Source organism: Chiloscyllium plagiosum, chromosome 1 (assembly GCF_004010195.1).
Source record: "Chiloscyllium plagiosum isolate BGI_BamShark_2017 chromosome 1, ASM401019v2, whole genome shotgun sequence".
Lineage (NCBI taxonomy): Eukaryota > Metazoa > Chordata > Chondrichthyes > Orectolobiformes > Hemiscylliidae > Chiloscyllium > Chiloscyllium plagiosum.
The window spans coordinates 22,751,207-22,771,469 of NC_057710.1; the positions used below are offsets into that span (position 1 = coordinate 22,751,207).

The window sequence follows — 20,263 nt, forward strand, 5'->3', positions numbered from 1 at the left end:
CTGCCCCGGAGAGGGTGTGGGGATGGATGTGGATGGAAGGGCACACAGGGATAGGGGTAGTGTTGGAGGCGGGTGGGAGGGGGCCATTTTGGAGGGCCGGGGTGTTGGACCGAGGGGGGGGGGGGGTTTCATGCACTGTGTGCTGCTACCTAGTCTCCTGAACGGGGAACAGACTTAATGGAAAACTCCAAGCTGCAGGAGAGGCTTTGAATCAATTAACCGATTAATCAATTACCCGAATGAAATAATGCCCGCCCATCTCATTCAGATACTTGAGGTTCCTCTGTATAGGACTCCTATCTAACCCAATACATAAAAATAGACAGACAAAAGGAAGAACACAAACTGGGAATGAATCAGAGCCCAAAGAATTAAAAGTAGGGAACATTTCGGAAAACTTGAGTGTACAGACAAATGCAAAGCAGCTGGATTAGAACAATGATAAATATGAGGTTTTCCACTTTGGGAACAAAAATTGAATGGTGATAGACAGGGAAAGGGGAGATCTGTGTGTTCTTGTAGACCAGTCGCTGAAAGTAAGCATGGTGTAGCAGGGTGGTAAAGAAGGTAAACGGTGTGCTGGCCTTCGTAGCAACAGGATTTGAGTACAGGAGCAGCGATGTCTTGCTGCAATTGTATAGTTTTCATTAGCTCAGTTGGCTGGACAGCTAGTTTGCGATGCAGCTTGATGCCAGTGTGGCTTCAATTCTTGCATCAGCTGAAGTTGCCAAAACAGACTCTATCTCAAAGGCATAGATACTCTCTGGTTAAACCACCACGAACTGTCTCTCTCTTGAATGAAAGCGCAAGACCGTGGCAACTTTATCTTTGACAGGGCATTGGTGAGACACCATCTGGAAGATTGTGCAGTTTGGTCTCCTTATGTGTGGACGGATGTTCTGGCTATAGAAGGAGTGTGACAAAGGTTTACCAGATTGATTCCTGGGATAGCAGGAATGACTTATGAAGCAAGACTGAATCAGTTAGGACTACTGTCACTAGTGGTTGGAAGAGTGATGGTGGAGGGGTCTCTAAAATTCTGATTAGGGTAAATGCAGGAAGGATATTTCTGATGGTGGCTGAGTCCAGAACTGCTTGAAGGATATAGGTGTCCAGTTAGGTCTCAGACGAGGAGAAACTTCTTGAGCCGGACAGTGTGCAGCCTGTGGAATTCTCTGCCATAGAAGGTGGCTGAGGACAAACATTGCATGTTTTCAAGGAGGAATTAGATATGGATCTTATCGAAGGAATTTGCATTTGAAGGGCCATTTAAGAGCAAAATAAAGAATGCACTTTATTCTGCATTATTGGAAAATGAGTAAGTTGTTTCAAACCCAAATGCACAGTCTATTACTGTATTAGTGGTCAAACAATTCTATCACCCACACAAACATTCCTGAACTGGTTCTGAATATATTTCAGTCTTACTACTGAACTTGCGCATTGTAGCAAGTTAATGATGGTTTAAAATTATATATTTATCTCTTGCTGTTCTGTAATAATTTTTGAGTTTCTGTAGTTAAGTTGCTCTCAGCTCTGATCAAAAGTGGCAATACAGGGTTGATTGTAATGATATAGATATTGGAAAATACCAAAAGTGCACACTGAAAAGTAAAGCAGCATCTGACGGATTAACATTCAAGGTACGACCTCAGAGCAGGTGGCTCAATAATTAGCACTGCTCCCTTACACTATGGACCCAGGTTCAAGTCCAGCCTCGGGCAACTGTCTCGTGGAGTTTGCATGTTCTCCCGGTGTCTGCATGGGTTTCTTCCTGGTCCTCCCACAGTCCAAAGATGTGCAGGCTAGGTGGATTAGCCATGGGAAATGCAGGGATACAGGCACAGGGTAAGTTAGTGAGTCTGGGTGCTCTTTAGGGGTTGGTGTGGATTTGATGGGCTGAATGGCCTGTTTCCGCAATGTAGGGATTCTATGAACCAAACCAAAAGAAAGGAAATTGGTGTAGGATTGGCTTTTATAGGATTTACATCCTCAAGTAGGTATCTACCTCACCTCTTGGCATTCTTCTATTCTCTGAATCAAATGATGATGATGAATTTGAGCATCTACTGGAGTCATTACATAATAAAACTTGTTGCTTTGCACAATGTTCTGTTGTAGACAAGGTTTTGGAAAGATTTATAAGATAAGAGATAAGATTTATAATCATCTAACAAGCAACAATTTGATTTCAGATAGTCAACATGGTTTCATCAAGGGCAGGTTATGTCTCACAAGCCTCATTGAGTTTTTTGAGAAGGTGACCAAGCATGTAGATGAGGGTAGGGCAGTTGATGTGGTGTACATGGACTTTGATAAGGTTCCACATGGTAGGCTGATGGAGAAAATGCAATCGAGACATGGAATTGAGGGTGATTTAGCAGTTTGGATTAGAAACTGGCTTTCTGAAAGAAGGCAGCGAGTGGAGGTTGATATAAAATATTCAGCCTGGAGTCCTGTTACTAGTGGTGTGCCACATGGATCTGTTTTGGGACCACTGCTGTTTGTTATTTTTATAAGTGACTTAGACGCAGGCATAGGTGGATGGATTAGTAAATTTGCAGATGACACTAAAGTCGGTGGAGTAGTGGACAGTTTGGAAGAATGTTACAGGTTGCAGGGGGACTTGGATGAACTGCAGAATTGGGCTGAGAGGTGGCAAATGGAATTCAATGCAGCTAAATGAGAGATGATGCACTTTGGGAAGAATAACAGGAAGGCAGAGTACTGGCTCAATGGAAAGAGTCTTGGTAGTGTGGATGTGCAGAGGGATCTTGGAGTCCATGTACATAGATCTCTGAAAGTTGCCACCCAGTTTGATAGTGGTGTTCAGAAGGCATACGGTGTATTAGGTTTCATTGGTAGAGGGATTGAGTTCCGGAGCCGCAATATCATGCTGTAACTATAGAAAATGCTAGCGCGGCCGCACTTGGAATATTGTGTACAGTTCTGGTCACTATATTTCTGGAAGGATGTGGAAGCATTGGAAAAGGTGCAGAGGAGATTTACCAGGATGTTGCCTGGTCTGGAGGGAAGGTCTTATGAGGAAAGGCTGAGAGACTTGGGTCTGTTCTCATTGGAAAGGCGGTGGCTAAGACGGCATTTGATAGAGACATACAAGATGATCAGAGGATTAGATAGGGTAGACAGTGAAAGTCTTTTTCCTAGGATGATGACGTCAGTTTGTACGAGAGAGCAGAACTACAAATTGAGGGCTGATAGATTTCAGACTGATGTCAGAGGCAGGTTCTTTATGCAGAGAGTGGTAAGGGTGTGAAATGCCCTACCTGCCAATGTAGTTAACTCAGTCACACTAGGGAGATTTAAACAATCCTTGGATAAGCATATGGATGATGATGGGATAGTGTAGGGGGACAAGCTGAGAATAGTTCACAGGTCGGTGCAACATCGAGGGCCAAAAGGCCAGTTCTGCGCTATAATGTTCCATGTTCCGCCTCAATGTTTTTGTTGGGGGAGGGAAAGCTACTATCACTCAGGTGCGGCCTTCCTCCAAGCTTTCAGCTATCTACTCAGGGGGATGTGGCAGTGCCCATGCTCAAGAGTTTTGTCTGTAGTCTAGGACAACACTCATTCTCCAACTGTTACCGTCAATAATTGTAGATATTTTCTCAACCTGTTCAGAGATGTTATTACATAACACTCATTAATTTTCTATCTGTAGAACCTTGCTGCTTTACCTGCTTGACACCATCGACCACAATCTAAAGTTGCCGCACAATTAGGCGCTAAGTAAATATAAAAGTTATTTCTTTGATGTGTCGTGGTCAACAGGGTTGAAGAGAACTCCCAAAGAATACAGTACCTTCTTCTCCGTTTCTATGTTTAATTCCTGTTTCCTTTAAAAATGTTAACCCGTGCCAAACTCATAAAATGGCTGAAGCTGATCACATGATCACCTTTCCAGAAACTTCTGAACCCATTGCATTCCAGCTAAAGCAAGACACAGAACTTGGAGATGAGGTGTCAACCTCCAGTCAATTCTAGTCACAGGAGAACATCAACACTCACGAACAATAAGAGAAATTGCTGGAAAAGCTCAGATCTAGCAGCATCTGTAGAGAGAAAGCAAAGTTAATGTTTCAGGCCCAGTGACCCTTCTTCAGAACATCAACATCCATCATGCTAAAATGGGTGCTAAGACGATTAGTTGGGTGGGACAGAGAGATGGGTAAAGGTCTGTAGCTTAATGACCCCCCACTTAGCACAGGGTGACAGGCTGAAATACCTGACAATGTCATATGACAGACCTGAGCTTGCTGAATTGTTTCAATATACAATTCAGGGATTCTCAAATCAGTTGCTGTTTGATCTCCAGAGGGAGAGCAGGACTTCAGGTAGAGTTGGCAGTCCATCCCAGAACGTCGATCTCTGTCTCCAAGTCACCAGCTGGAAAGGAGCCTACGCTTTGTCGACGAGACGGGAAACTAATGGGCCCAGCTCATTGAGGAAACTATTATTGTAGACTGAAAACCTCAGGACATTGCCACTCACCTAAACTAATCGATTTATCTAAACGTGTAATTTATAACCTATCCAGGTGTGGCACAGTGGCTGGAGGTGACTCGGTGGCTAGCACTGCTGCCTCACAGAACCTGGGTTCAATTCCAGTCTCGAGCGACTCTGTGTGACATTTGCACATTCTCCCAGTGTCTGTGTGGGTTTCCTCTGGATGCTCTGATTTGGTTTGATTCAATTTGATTGATTTATTGTTACATGTACTTAAGTACAGCGAAAAGCTCTGTTTACGAGCAGTACAGGCAGATCATAGTAAGCACGAACGTACAGAGCATAGGGTGGAAAAAAAAACTTAGAAGCATACAGGTTACATCGCACAGTGTGTGCGCCAGGCAAGATCAACATTAGCAAGATCAGCATTATTAGAAGTTAGAGAGTCCATACATCAGTCTAATGAGAGGGAAGAATAGCTGGTGCTTGTGTTCAAGCTTCGATATCTTCTCGGCAAAAGTGAGGACTGCAGATGCTGGAGAGCAGAGTGGTGCTGGAAAAGCACAGCAGGTCAGGCAGCATCTGAGGAGCAGGAAACAAAAAATTAAAAATTTGATGTTTCGGGCAAAAGCCCTTCATCAGGAATGAAGCTCCTTGGATGCTGCCTGACCTGCTGTGCTTTTCCAGCATCACTCTAATCTAGACTTCTGTATCTTCAGCCTGATCGAGCAGGTAGTCGGAGAACAATACTGGGTGTGATCAGTCTTTGATGATGTTGGCAGCCTTTCTACAGCTCAAGCCATGTAAGAAGGGTGGCTTCCCTGATGGTCTGGGCTGTGCACACAACCTTCTGTAGTTTTGTACAGTCCTGGACACAGCAGCTGCTATGCACCTGGATTTCAAATGGGTATCTGTAAAAGTTTGCTTCCTTGGGCAGCTCAGGAAATTTCAGAGAGGTTGTTGTAGCTTCTTGACTGTTTCATCTATGTGGGAAGGCCAGGATATGTTGTTGGTTATCGTCACTCTGAGGAACGGGACGCTCTCCAGCCTCTCACTCTCCACTCCATTGGTGTAGATTGGACATGTTCTACTCCTTTCTTTCTGAAGTCAATGATCAGTTCTTTAGTTTTGCCAATGTTGAGAGAGACAGACAGAGAAGGTGGATTGGCCATGCTAAACTGCACAGTGTCCAGGGAGGTACAGGCTACATGGCTTAGCCGTGGGAAATGCAGGGCTACAGGGATAGGGAAGGCTACTGAGTCTGGGTGGGATGCTCTTCAATGGGTCGATGTGGACTTGATGGGCCAAATGGCCTGATTCCCACACTGTCAGGATTCTATGATTCTTTAATCTCATCACCTGTTGTCATCTTTAATTTCCTGATTATTTCTGAGTACCAAAGCAATCCCCTGCACTTTAATTCTTGATTTAATAAACGTAAAGGAATTTTTCTGTGAGTTTATTTCAATAATTGGAATCTGGAAACCGGTTTTGGAGAACACCCTATATCACTAAAGTGCCAGCAATAAAAAGGGAAAAGGAGTAAATCTAATAATACCTCACTGATGGGCTTGGGAAGTGAAAAGCCATCATAATTTAAATTCCTTCCCAGTCCCCAACGTCTGTGAGTGATGTTAACAACATGTCAGTTCACAAGGGGGTCTACATGATTTTAGGTGTAGAACTGCTACCTCACAGCACCAGGGAGCCAGGTTCGATTCCAGCCTCAGCTGACTGTCAGTGTGGAGTCTGCACATTCTCCCCGTGGGTGAATATGGGTTTCCTCTGGGTGCTCCAGTTTCCTCCCTCAATCCAAATATGTGCAGGTTAAGTGGATTGGCCATGGTAAAATTGTCTGTAATATAGAGGGTAGGCAGGTTAGCCATGGTTAAAGCTGGGTTATGGACTTGGGGTAGGGAACTGTGTCTGGGTGCGACATCCTTCCGACAGTTGGCACAGACTCGATTGGCCTCATTCCGCATTGTAGGGAATCTATGATTCTATCCACTACCAAGCGAAACAACCTTCAACTGATCCTGGATTGTATAAGCAGAGGCCAAATGTTATGGAACTATTGCAAATCCGATAGTGACATTTTGCAGTACAGTAATGTTTCCTTTGGCTTAAGCCCTCTATAAACAGACACATTCCCTTCGACCAATGAGAAATTATCTGTGTCTCATAATAAAGAACAAAAAGAATCTAACATCTTCCTGATGTTCAACAGGATTGCTAATACTGAACTCTGCCCTCAACTTTAACACAGAGCTATCATTGATCAGATCCAAACTGGACCCCATGTAAATATTGGATGGGATTAAAAATTCTGTAGAAACAACATCTACAAGGCATATGTTATGGGCGTGATGGAATACTTCCAGTAGCCTGGACGTGTGCAGCTTCAGCAACACAAGAATCTTGATACCATCCTAGACAGGCACCTCAACAATCATGTGAACTATATAAGCCACCTAACACTGACATACTGTGGCAGTAATATATATCACCTATAACACGCAGTAGCAACTTACCAAGTCTCCTTCGATAGCACTTCCAAACCAGTGACCTCTAACACTTAGAAAGTGGAGGGCAGCAGAAGCAAGGAACAGTTCACTTTCTTAACTTGGAAAACAGTCACTGAGTCAAAGCTTAGAAATCCCCTCCTAACAGGACTGAGGGTACCTACACCATGTAGACTCCAATAGTTCATGAGAACATCACATTCGTAAGGACAATGAGAAATGATTGACAATTCTTTGTCTCTTGAACATTATGCACATCCCAAGAATGAATTAAAAAAAAAAGGATTAGTATCTTGTTAAAAACAAAACTACTGTTATGCTTCTGGAGTAAAGTTTCCCGAATTGTTCAGCTTTGATATAGTTCATGTTTTAATATTTTATATATAATAGTTCATGTTTCTATATTTAGAATATTGATAAGTGCAGAACAAAACATGAGGCATCAACCTGGTGAAGTTACCAAACAGGGCTACCTGTGTGCCAAAGATCATATGTTGCAAGTGATAGACAGAGCAAAGTGATCCCACAACCAACAGATCAGATCTAAACTCTGCTGTCCTGCCACACCCAGTTGTGAATGATGGTGATCAATTAAATAACTCACTGGAGGAGGTGGTTCCACAAATATACCCATCCTCGATAATGGAACAGCCCAACACTTCAGAGTAAAGACAAGGCTGAAGAATTCTGGCCTCCTCCAGATGTCCCCAAATCAGTTACCAGTTTTCAGCTAATTCACTCACTGTATGTGATGTCAAGAAATGGTTGGAGACACTGGATACTGCAAAGACTATGGGCTCTGACAACATTCCAGCAATAGTGCTGAAGACTTGTGCTCCAGAATGTGCTGCTCCCCTAATCCAGCTGTTCCAGTACAGTTACAGCAGTGGCATTTGCCCAACAGAATGGAAATTTTCCCAGGTATGTCCTTAAACAAAAAGCAGGACAAATCCAAACCAGCCAATTACTGCCCCAGTCTATTGTCGATCATCAGTAAAAGTAATAGAATATAATCAACAATGCCATCCAGCAGCACCTGCTCAGTGGCGCCCAGCTTGGGTTCCGCCAGGGCCACTCAGCTCCTGATGTCATTTCAGCCTTGGTTCAAACAGGGACAAAACAGCAGAATTCCAGAGGTGAGGAGAAAGTGACTGACCCTTTGATCAAATGTGGCATCAAGAAACAAAACTGGAATCAGTGGGTATCATGGGGAAAACTCACTGCTGATTGGAGACTTGAGAGATAGGAAGCCAGTTATGGTTATTCGAGGTCAGTCATAAGATCTTGATCAGATGGAGTTTAATTTACATAAATGTTGTATTTTGGGAAAGCAAATTTTAGCAGGACTTATGCATTTAATGGTAATGTCCGAGGGACTGTTGCTGAACAAAGAGACCTTGGAGTGCAGCTCCTTGAAAGTAGAGTCGCAGGTAGATAGGATAGTGAAGAAGGCGTTTGGTATGTTCGCCTTTATTGGTCAGAGTATTGAGTACAAGAGTTGGGATGTCATGTTGTGGCTGTATGGGACATTGGTTAGACCACTTTTGGAATATTGTGCGCAATTCTGGTCTCCTTCCTATTGGAAAGATGTTGTGAAACTTGAAAGGGTTCAGAAAAGATTTACAAGGATGTTGCCAGGGTTGGAGGATTTGAGCTATAGGGAGAGGCTGAATAGGCTAGGGCTGTTTTCCCTGGAGCATCGGAGGCTGAGGAGTGACCTTATAGAGGTTTAAAAAATCATGAGGAACACGGATAGGATAAATAGACAAATTCTTTTCCCTGGGGTGGACGAGTCCAAAACTAGAGGGCATAGGTTTCGGGTGAGAGGGGAAAAATATAAAAAGGACCTAAGGGGCAGCTTTTTTATCCACGCAGAGGGTGATGCGTGTATGGAATGAGTTGCCAGAGGAAGTGGTGGAGGCTGGTATAATTACAGCATTTAAAAGGCATTTGATGGGTATATGAATAGGAAGGGTTTGGAGGGCTATGGGCTGGTGCTGGCAGTTGGGACTAGATTGGGTTGAGATATCTGGTCAGCACGGACGGATTGGACAGAAGGCCTGTTTCCGTGCTGTACGTCTCTATGACTCTCTCTCATCTCCAGGACATCTCTGCAGGAGTTCCTCAGGATAGTGCCGGAGGACCAACTATCTTTAGCTGCTTCATCAATGACCTTCCCTCCATCATTAGGTTTGAAATAGGGTTGTTCAGTGATGATTGTGCAATGTTCAGCACCATTCATGATTCCTCAGATACTGAAGCAGTTCATGCTTAAGTGCAACATCTCGATAATATCCAGACTTAAGCTGACAAGTGAGAAGTAACATTCACGCCACACAAATGCCAGGCAATGACCATCTCAATAACAGACAACCTAACTACCACCCTCCCCTTGTCTTCAGTGATGGCAATGCCATAATTGAATCAACCCCCCAACTTCTCAGGGGTTGTTAATGACCAGAAACTGAAAATGAACAACTATACGCACAGTGGCTACAAGAGCAGGTCAGAGTCTTAGGACTCTTACAGCAATTAACTCACCTCCTGACTCCCCAAAGCCTGTCCACCATCTCCAAAACACAGTCAGAAGTATGAAGGACTACTTGCCTGGATAAGTGCAGTTCTAACAACACAAGAACCTTACCACCATCGAGGACACCAACACATGACTTGATTGGCAACAATCCATAAACATCCAATCCTCCACCACTGACCCTCGGTAGCAGCAGTGTATACCATCCATAAGATGCACTACAGAAATTCACTGAAGCTCCTTAGACAACACCTTCCAAATGCATGACCATTACTAGAAGGACAAGGGCAGCAGATACATGGGAACACCACCACGTAAAAGTTTCCCTCCAAGCCATCCACCACCCTGGCTTGGAAATATATCATCACTGTTCACGGTCATTAGGTCAAAATCCTGGAAATCCCTCCCTAATGGCATTGTGGATCTATGTTGATTGCAGGGGTTCAAGAAAGTTGTTCACCATCACCTTCTCAAGGGCAACTTGGGACATGCTATAAATGCTGGTTTAGATGCCAGGAATAAGACAAATTAAGTAATTCATTTGTAAAGCTGTTCAGCTAATGGAGGTTCCAATATTTAAAAATAGGAAAACTTTCAGGAAATCATCAAACGATTAGTGCCAACGGTAGGAATGTCAAACACATAACAGAAAATAGAAAATCCAAAATGAAGTAAACAATGTGGATTTGAAGGGGATGATCATTCTCGGCCAACCTTATTGAATTATTCAAAGTAAAAACAGAACAAGTTGACGGGGGCGAGATTGAAACTTCAAATGTGTTCAAAAAGCATTAGTTATGAGTCTACTATGCACCATCTTATAATGGCCAGTGCACTTGTAGTCAGAGGCACATAGCAGAATTGATGGCAAGCTTGCTTCAACACAAAATAAAAGGCCAAGAGACTAAAAATAGCTTCTGTATAAATGGGAATTGGTACTGGGATCACCATTGTTCAAATTTAATGATTTGGTCTTTGGGATCAAGACCGAAAATTTGTCAATGACTTCAAATTGGGGCATATATTTAAGAGAAAATATGGTTGTAATAGAATGTATAAAGTTATAAATAAGCTTGGAGAACAGCTACGTTATTGGTAAATTAATTTCCACATAGATAACTGAGAGTAGTTTATTTCTGTTATAAATGTAAGGAGGCCACATGCTGTGTGGAAAATGACAGCCTGGATGGGGTGTTTGAGAAATGAATCTGGAATATCAATACACAAAAGTAACAGTGCAGATTAATAAGGCAATAAATTAGAAAGGAAACCAGCACTGCCTTTGTTACATTCTAACCCTCTAGATAGGAACCAAAGAAGTGATGTTAAAATTGTACGAAACCTTTGTTAGACAGCACTTGATATTCTATCCAGCACTCCCATCTTACTTTACAAGGATATAGAGATAGTGAATACAAAAGATACAAAAATGATACACAGGAACAATATCATAATGTAAATGGTATGCTTTTCATGATAGTCTTCGAGAAAACAGGCAGCTGTGAGGTGACAAAATAAGGGCTCTTATAAGTCATAAATAGAGTAGATGTACAGAAAATGTTTCCACTTGTAGGGAGAGAGCATACTAGGGATCATAAGTATCAGAAAGCTGTTTATAGATTCAACTGGGCATACAGGTTTACTCAATGTGAAAATATTGGAATTTGCTAACACAAAGTAGTGGAGACAGAGCACAAAAGCATTTTGGGTGATGTAAATAAACATTCAAAAGGAGATAGAAATAAGGGGACTGATAGGGTTAGATGAAGTAGTCGGATGGCTATAAGTTGTTATATAAATCAGTATACACAAAAAAAGAATGAGAAAAGAAGATTTAAAACCATGAAAGCAATCATGTCACATATGGCAGTTTTAAAACAGAAAGCCCCAAAACTGGAAAGCAATATAGAAGATAACTTGACTACGGATCGTTATAATGTTGGTAATATATGTAGAGAAGTATCAATGTAATGTGCAATGAGCAATATGATATCAAGTACAAAGGAACTATTCAAACAGATTTAGTCATTAACGACCTTCTACTTGCATGGGTAGTGGTCTCAAAAATTCTGGATTTTTGAGATTCTCTTATAAGAGGAAACACTCAAATTCAGTAAGAAATTCAGATGAAACTTCTTCACCTAGACAGTGGTTAGAATTTGAAATGTGCTACTACCCAGAGCAGTTCAGGCAATTGGAACACAAGCCTTTAAAGGGAAGCTAGATAAGTGCACAAGTGAGAGTAGGGTAGAAAATTGAACTGATGAGATTTGATGAAGAAGGTTGGGGGAAGACTTATGTGGAGAAAGTGAGGACTGCAGATGCTGGAGATCAGAGTCAAAACGTGTGGCACTGGAAAAGCACAGCAGGCCAGGTAGCATCCCGATGAAGGGCTGGTTGGAGGGGGTAGAGGAGAGGAAAGCAAATGAAATCCATGGCAGATATTTCAGTGTCAGTTGGCCATGAAAACTATAAGGTCTAAGTAACCAATGATCTCAGCCACACGTCAAAACTTTTAGTGTCCAAAGCAAATATTTTAAGACATCATAATCCTCTTGCATTTTCCACCTAAACAATTTCTATTCCTCAACTCTCTCAAGTATGAGTTGAAAGTAAACACTGCTCAAACCAGACATACCATTGTCTGTCTCCAATTTTACTGAATATTCCTATCTCACTGATTTCCTTGACATTAAAAAATAAGATGTTCCTCAGTAGCTGAATGTTCACACTTCAACAGTAACAGAGATTGTCAATATGTAGAACACATTATGTGCCAAGTCAAAGTGACACCAAAGGCAAGAATGCAGTTGAAATATATTCACCCAGCCATTACCTATTTGTCAAAAGAAATCAATTTTACACCTTAAATAATCCTTGACAAATGTGGACTTGCGTGAGAAAGTTCCACAATTTCAATTTTCACTGAAGAAACTACAATATGAACTTGGAGGACTGGTTATGCTCCTGAGTAAACCTTCATTAATGACCTAAGAGACATGAGTTTAAATCCCACCATAACTAGGAACATCAATTCAACCATTAAAAATTCAGAATTTTAAAAAGTCAATATCAATATTGGTAACCATAAAATTATTGGATTGTCAAAACCCATCTGGTTCACTAATGTTATGTACAGAAGGGAGTCTAAGCTGTTATTCAGGAAGACTCCAGACCCACACTGATCTGCTGAACGTTTAATATTGAACCTTGCAGCTTTTGGTTTTGGCTAAGTCAGAGTTGTGGATTCAGAAAGGCAAGGCTAGACAATGCAAAGCAGGGAAGTGCAAACTCAGCGAGAGTGAGCACATAAACAGCACTATATCTGAAAATGCTGCCTGGTCCAGTCCATAAGCTGGGTGCATGTCCCTGTGCAGTCAGTGTCTTTGCTGAAGCATTACAACAATAACTGATGATTGAAGTGTAAAAGTGAACTGATGATGAGCCATGAGGATTCTTAGAGACCAGCTGATAGCAGATGCAAATGTCTATGGACATAGCTGATGCAGATGGTTCTTGCCAAGATATTGGTGCCAAGTGTCCAACATGGAGGATGATCAGAGGAAGCGGCTAGCTGAGCTCACCAGGTATCTGTTCTGATTTCCATGTTGAGATTGCTTAATATGTGCCTTGCTTGGCAATTTTGGTAGGATAGAACAATGATTAATAATGAGGTGAATTGGACCATCAACAAGGTGTCTAACAAGCAATAAGTTGACTGAATTAGCAGCTCACTGCTGACAGTGAGAAACCCACCTCACCATTCATAAAGATGAAGCGATGCTGTGGGGACATGAGTTCAAATGGCACCACAGTAATGTTTTTCAATACTCATTCACAGATGAGGGTGTCATTGGCTAGGACAGCATTTATTGCCCATCCCTAGTTGCCCAGAGGGCAGTTAACAGTCAAACGTATTGCTGCAGGTTTGGAGTTACATGTAAGCCAGACCAGGTAAAGATGGCAGATTTCCTTCCCTAAAGAACATTAGTGAATCAGATGGGCTTTTCTGACAATTGATTCATGATCATCATTAGATGCTTAATTCCACATTTTTACTGATTTCAAATTCCACCATCTGCCATGGCGGGATTCCAACCCACATCTACAGAACATTCTCTGGGTCTCTGCATTAGCAGTCCCACAATAATACCATTAGACAGTCACCTCCCCATACTGTAGTTTAGGTATGGTCTTGTGGTGAAGTGGTAGTGTCCCTACCTCTCAGCCAGAAGATTTCTGTTCACGTCCCTCCCTGCGTGTCTTAAAAGGATGATTAAAAATGTACAAAGTTAAAACTCACAACACCAGGTTATGGTCCAACAGGTTTAATTGGAAGCACTGGCTACTGCTCTCCAAAAGCTAGTGCTTTCAATTAAACCTGTTGGACTATAACCTGGTATTGTGTGGTTTTTAACTTTGTACACCCCAGTCCAACACCGGCATCTCCAAATCATAACCAAAACATGCAACGAGTTGCTCCTCGCATCAGAAAGGACTTCTTGCCTGTTCCTACCATTAGCCCACATCACTGAGAGACCTCCCTATAATATTCCATCCTTGGCTACTTTCTAAAGTAGAGCACCCCATTCTGGGGGAAATGGGTAATAAACTTGCCAAAGACAACCCACATTCCATGAATTAACTAAATTTCTATTTTGAAAATAAATCTTGCCCTAGATTTCTTTTCCTCCTGAAAAATGATTCCACACGGTCTGCTGACTTCGCTGTCGGTTTTGACAGCCGCCAAACTCACGTCACTCCAAACCTGCAGCCCCTCCCAATAAATCAACATTTCAGGCACATCAAAACCGGTAAGGAGACGAGGAAATGGTCACAGTCCCAACTTTATTTTACTATCAAAGAGACAGCTTAATTTCCTTAGTTTAGTTTAATTCCCAAAGGGGGGGGGGGGGAGAAGAGTAGTAAATTACTGCTGTTACCTGATGTAACCTCTGGTTTATATATTTACAAAACTGGAGGAGGATCAGCCCAAAGCAATAACAATTGCTGCAACAACAGAACAATCTTCAGGAACGATTGATATGGAAAAAAAAAGACAAACTCAAGCTTTTTTTTTCCTTTCAAGCCAGCGGTGTTACTGGTGCAGTGCAGTCAACCCCTCCCCTTCCCGAAATGGCAATGAAGAAGTTGAGAGTCCTTTAAATCATATCACGTACACAAGCCGCTTACATCACCGAGGCATTTAGCCAAACTTCACCTCATATACATTTGACAACCACATTAGAAATAAACTATGCATTACCTGCTGCATCCAATCTTTGCATTTCCTTGTCTCCATCACAGCAATGATTTTTTTTTGGATGAAATGCACACATTCAGCAGGGGTAAATGTGCGTGCAACTTACAACCCCTGCAAACGGGTCTGATTCCCTCCCTGAATATCTGTGCATATATTTCACACCTCTTAATGCCTTCCACCTATCACAGCTTTGCAGCCGTTCCTCAGTCAGAGTTTCGCCGCTAAACTTAGGAGCAACTTAAATCTCCCACTTGCAGCGAAGCTGCTACACATTGGAGAAAGTGTTCCCAAGACATTGTCTTTTGTTAAACGGGGGGGAGAGAAACTGGATTAAAGAGGGAGCCGTGCACTCACCGTTCATTGTGCTGAGAGTTGCTGAGAGCTCAGCCGGGGAGAGCGGGGGGGGGGGTTATTGCAGAGCTCGCCACGCTGGGTTCCTCCGGCGCTGTCCGGGGAAGGATTGGAAGCAGCCGGCTCCAGTCACTTCGCCGCCGCTGCTCGGGGAACTGCCTCCCCGGCAGCACCAGCCTATCAGAGGCCAGCTCGCTGTTACCGGCTGGCTGCTAAAGGCAGGTACCTCCTCTGCTCCCTGTGCACTTGCCCACCCTCCGCCTTCCCAAGTCAAACAACACAGGACACCTTCATCGTTCATGTGTGTTCCCATTTTCACTAAATGCTCGTTGATTTTCACTCCGCAAAATCTGAAGGAGAGTCGCTGGACCCGAATGTTAATTCTGTTTTCTGTCCACAGACCTGCTGAGATTTCCCAACTGTTTCTGCAGCTCACTTCTCACTGTGGTCAGTGTTCTCACTCTTTCTCTCTCAACAAAGCATCTCATTTCCATTAACTTTTTCACACAGAGGGTGGTACGTGTATAGAATGAGCTGCCAGAGGAAGTGGTGGAGGCTGGTACAATTGAAACATTTGAGAGGCAATTGGATGGATATATGAATAGGAAGGGTTTGGAGGGATATGGGCCGGGTACTGGCAGGTGGGACTAGATTGGATTGGGATATTTGGTCAGCATGGACGGGTTGGGCCAAAGGGTATGTTTTCATGCTGTACATCTGTATGACGCTATGTAAATCCTTTCTTAGATAAAATGATCAAAACTATACTCAAGACTTAAGCAAGATTTCACCAAGGCTCTATACACTGCAAGCAAGTTCTATTCTTCATTGCCATTCTAATGAAGGCCAACATACTATCTACCTTTCTGATTGCTTGCTGCACCCACATGCTAACTTTGAAAGATTCACCAACAAGATCACCTGCACTTCCCAGCCTCTCATCATGTAAGAAGTGTCTATTTTCTCTCCCAATCTGAATAACTTGACATTATATTCTATTTGCTATGTTCCAGCTCAATGACTTAGCCATCCAAGTCTTCCTGAAATCTTGCTGCATTGTCCTCATAACGTACATCCCATGTTCCACAACTACTTTACATGTAGATATTTTAAAATCAATCAGTGCAAACATGATATGTCACATCTCCTGAGCCAGTGCAAATTGAACCCAGGCCTCCTGGCTCAGAAGTAAGAACACTACCACTGTGCTACAAGAACCCGACATATTGTACTCAAAACATGCATCAATGAACTTGGCATCAAACTGTGGTAGGTATTTTAATCAACCTGTTCAGACATGTTATGACAAGTGGGATTTGAACTTAGACGTTCTTGGTCAGAGGTAGGGAGGGACACTACCACTACATCACAAAAGCTCCACATATATACAACCGCAGTCAGCAAGATTCACACTGACATGGAGGGACCCGAATGGATTTCAAATCCGTCACCTTAACTACTCGACCATGATGCCCAGCTGCTTAATTAGCATAATCAACCTCATCTCCTGTTGCTCACTGTTAAACATTACCTGATACTTTTCTAATCAACATGTTCAGAGATATTATTATACACTTCTGGAGAAGGTGCGACTTAACCTCGAGTATCTCAGTCCAGAGGTAGGGACACTACCATGTGCCTTGAGAGGGCCTCAAATACACCCAGTTTTGTGACATTAGTATATTTAGAAGTATGACAATGTCCCCAAATTTAAATCAGTTCTATTGATTTTGAATTCTCTGGTCCTAGCACTAACCATTGTGGCATCCAAGAGTAATGCTCTGCTGTCATTGTTGTTTTGTTTTATAGTGCAAAGATGCATGTGAAGCATCTCGGAATGTTTCATTACATAAATAAAAACACTATTTATGAATGTCGTTACCATAGTTATGATTCATAATGTTTGGTCAATACTCCTGTTAGGTAACTATGTAATAATAGACCAATTTTCAGTTACAGACCATTGCACTCATTCATTTTCAAAAACACTTCTCTTGACAATCTTGATTTCACCTTTTAATCATGGATGAGGGGAGCGATTTTCTCTGTATGTTAACGAACCCAAATCTGAAATGTGGTAATATACTTGATTATAGTTTCATTGCAAATAGCAAAAGAAAAGCATAAACGAGTTATGGTCATGATTTCTATCTGCAAATAACAGACTAGAATAGAGACATGAGCCTCAAAATGCAGTGGGATGGGAATTCTGCTCACTCTCCCACAGATTAATACAAGGTATGTAGTGGGTAGGCACCACTGGTGCACTCACTGCATGAGCTGAGTCAGTGGGAATGAATGTTCTGGCCTTGTTACATCCAATTTGTTGTTCCTCAGAGGAGTTGTTGAAACAGAATGTTGATACATCAATGATAATTGACTCCTTTCCAAATTCCTCTTGGATTAATTGCCACTTGTCGGAGTGGAGTCCCCATTTATTCTTGTACTGAAAGTACCTCCAGGTCTGGATTAGAGTGATACTGGAAAAGCACAGCAGGTCAGGCAGCATCCAAGGAGCAGGAAAATCGACGTTTTGGGCAAAAGCCCTTCATCAGAAATAGAGGCAAGAAGCCTGCAGGGTGGAGAGATAAATGAGTGGGGGTGGGGAGAAAGTGGCATAGAGTATAATAGGTGAATGGGGGTGGGGATGAAGGTGATAGGTCAGAGAGGAGGGTGGAGTGGATAGGTGGGAAGGAAAATAGGCAGATAGGACAGGTCATGGGGATGGTGCTGAGCTGGAAGGTTGGAACTGGGGTAAGGTGTGGGGAGGAGAAATGAGGAAACTGGTCAAGTCCACATTGATGCCTTGGGGTTGAAGTGTTCCGAGGCGGAAGATGAGGCATTCTTCCTCCAGGCATCAGGTGATGAGGGAGCGCCGGTGAAGGTGGCCCAGGACCTCCATGTCCTCAGCTGAGTGGGAGGGGGAGTTGAAATGTTGGGCCACAGGACGGTGGGGTTGATTGGTGCCGGTGTCCTGGAGATGTTCCCTAAAGCGCTCTGCTGGGAGGCGTCCAGTCTCCCCAATGTAGAGGAGACCACATCGCGAGCAATGGATACGATAAATGACATTGGTGGATGTGCAGGTAAAACTTTGATGGATGTGGAAGGCTCCATTAGGGCCTTGGATGGAGGTGAGGGAGGAGGTGTGGGTGCAGGTTTTGCAATTCCTGCGGTGGCAGGGGAAGGTGCCTGGAAGGGAGGGTGGGTTGTTGGGGGGCATGGACCTGACCAGGTAGTCACGGAGGAAACGGTCTTTGCAGAAAGTGGAAAGGGGTGGGGAGGGAAATATATCCCTGGTGGTGGGGTCTGTTTGGAGGTGGCGGAAATGTCGGCGGAAGATGCGGTTTATGCGAAGGTTGGTAGGGTGGAAGGTGAGGACCAGGTGGGGTTCAAAATAACTCCAGTCCATGCAACTTTACTCACCATTGTTCCTTTGAGATATTTAATCAGAAATATCCTCCTGGCTCCATTGTTAAGTCCACTGTCTGGTTTGAAAGTGAACCAAACCTGCTTTTCATTTATGGACTTTGCTGGCTGGGCATTCATTCATTCCCACTCAGCTCATGCAGTGGATGCACCAGTGGTACCAACCCAATACAGATTCTGGATCAGTCTTTGAGAGACCTTGGAGAGTGAGCAGAATTCCCATCCCACTGCATTTTGAGGCTTATGTCTCTATCCCAATTTGTTATTGCTCATCATAAATTCGTTAAGAAAAGGTGTTGAGGAGCTGCTTCTTAATCTGCCACAATCTATTGGATGTTGGTCCATTGTCATTTCCAGTGCTCAATGTTAGGTGATCTGTTGGGTTTCATTCCTGCTGAGACTTTATAGCAGTTTGATATAACTGAAAGGCTTGCTAAGCCATTTCAGAGGATAAGTTCTGGGCCTCCTCCACTGGCAAATCCTAGCCACCCGACGCCTGGAGGAAGAACGCCTCACCTTCCACCTTGGGACCCTCCAATCACATAGCATCAATGTCGATTTCACCTGTTTATGCATCTCCTCTCCCCCCTCCCCACCTCAGCCCAGATCCAATCCCTCAACTCAGCACCACCCTCTTGACCTGTCCTACCTGTCCATCTTCCTTCCCACCTATCCACTGCATGCTCTGCTCTGAGCTATCATCATCACCCCTACCCACATCTACCTATCATGTTCCCAGCTACCTTCCACCCCCCCAGCCCCACCCCCACCTCCTATTTATCTCTCAGCCCCTTTTTCCACCGCCTCCCACACTCCTGATCAAGACCCTATGCCTGAAACGTCGACTCTCCTCCTCTTCGGATGCTGTCTGACAGGCTGTGCTTTTTGACTTTGATGTCCAGCATCTGCAGTTCTCACTTTCTCACATTTCAGAGAGATGGTAAACTGTGGACCTGGAGTCACGTGTGGGCTAAACCAAGTAAGGACATCAAACTTCCTTCCCTAAGGACATGAGTGAATCAGATGGGTTTTTCTTTGATAATTGACAATGTTTTCCTGTTTGTCATTAGACTTTCAAGTCCAGATATTGTTGAATTCAAATTCCACTACCTATTGTAGTTGGATTTAAAGCCATGTATTAGTTGGATCTCTGGATTACTAGTCCAGTAATAATACCACTATGATCCTAGTATGTGGTTCCATTCTTTGCACAGTGCCTGTGTTAGGTTTTCTTACCTGGGCCTGTGAGGCCCACTATTGGTGTCAGCTCCCTCCTTTAAGGAGTGAAAAGAACAACATTCCAGATTCCTACTGCAGATTGCGATCTAATGTCTTTGGAGGTTAGGTCAAGATAAGGACATCATCAGTTGCAATCACCTTGATGAATTGTTGCTCAGTAAATTTAGAGGGAAGTGGAAGGAGAAAGTTGGTGAGGGGAAAATAATGCATTGTAAAATAAATTAAACACTGTGTTAGAGAGTTGACCATCTCAGCAGAGCAGGTTGCTACAAATCAAATATTAAGATCGCAATTTACATTCGTAACATCTGCCGCAACACTTTATCGACATCACAGTTTAAAGTGGATTTCAGCTAATTGCAGAGCACATGTCTATATCTCAATGAAAACGGCTGCTACAATATGCTATGTGAATGGGTTTGTGATAAACAGACTGCTCATTTAAAATGAGATAGCTCCCTA

The 20,263-nt window shown here is 43.1% G+C and overlaps 1 protein-coding gene across 1 annotated transcript in view; it reads right to left on the reverse strand.

The window, feature by feature from the left end:
* The window catches only part of LOC122555900 (leucine zipper putative tumor suppressor 3-like), a 194,928-nt gene extending 179,635 nt beyond the window's left edge, over positions 1-15,293 (reverse strand). Inside the window, exon 1 of the mRNA XM_043702440.1 lies at positions 15,140-15,293. The gene's annotated coding sequence lies outside the window, so the exon portion shown is untranslated. The remainder of the gene's footprint in view (positions 1-15,139) is intronic.
* Positions 15,294-20,263: the final 4,970 nt, after the last annotated feature.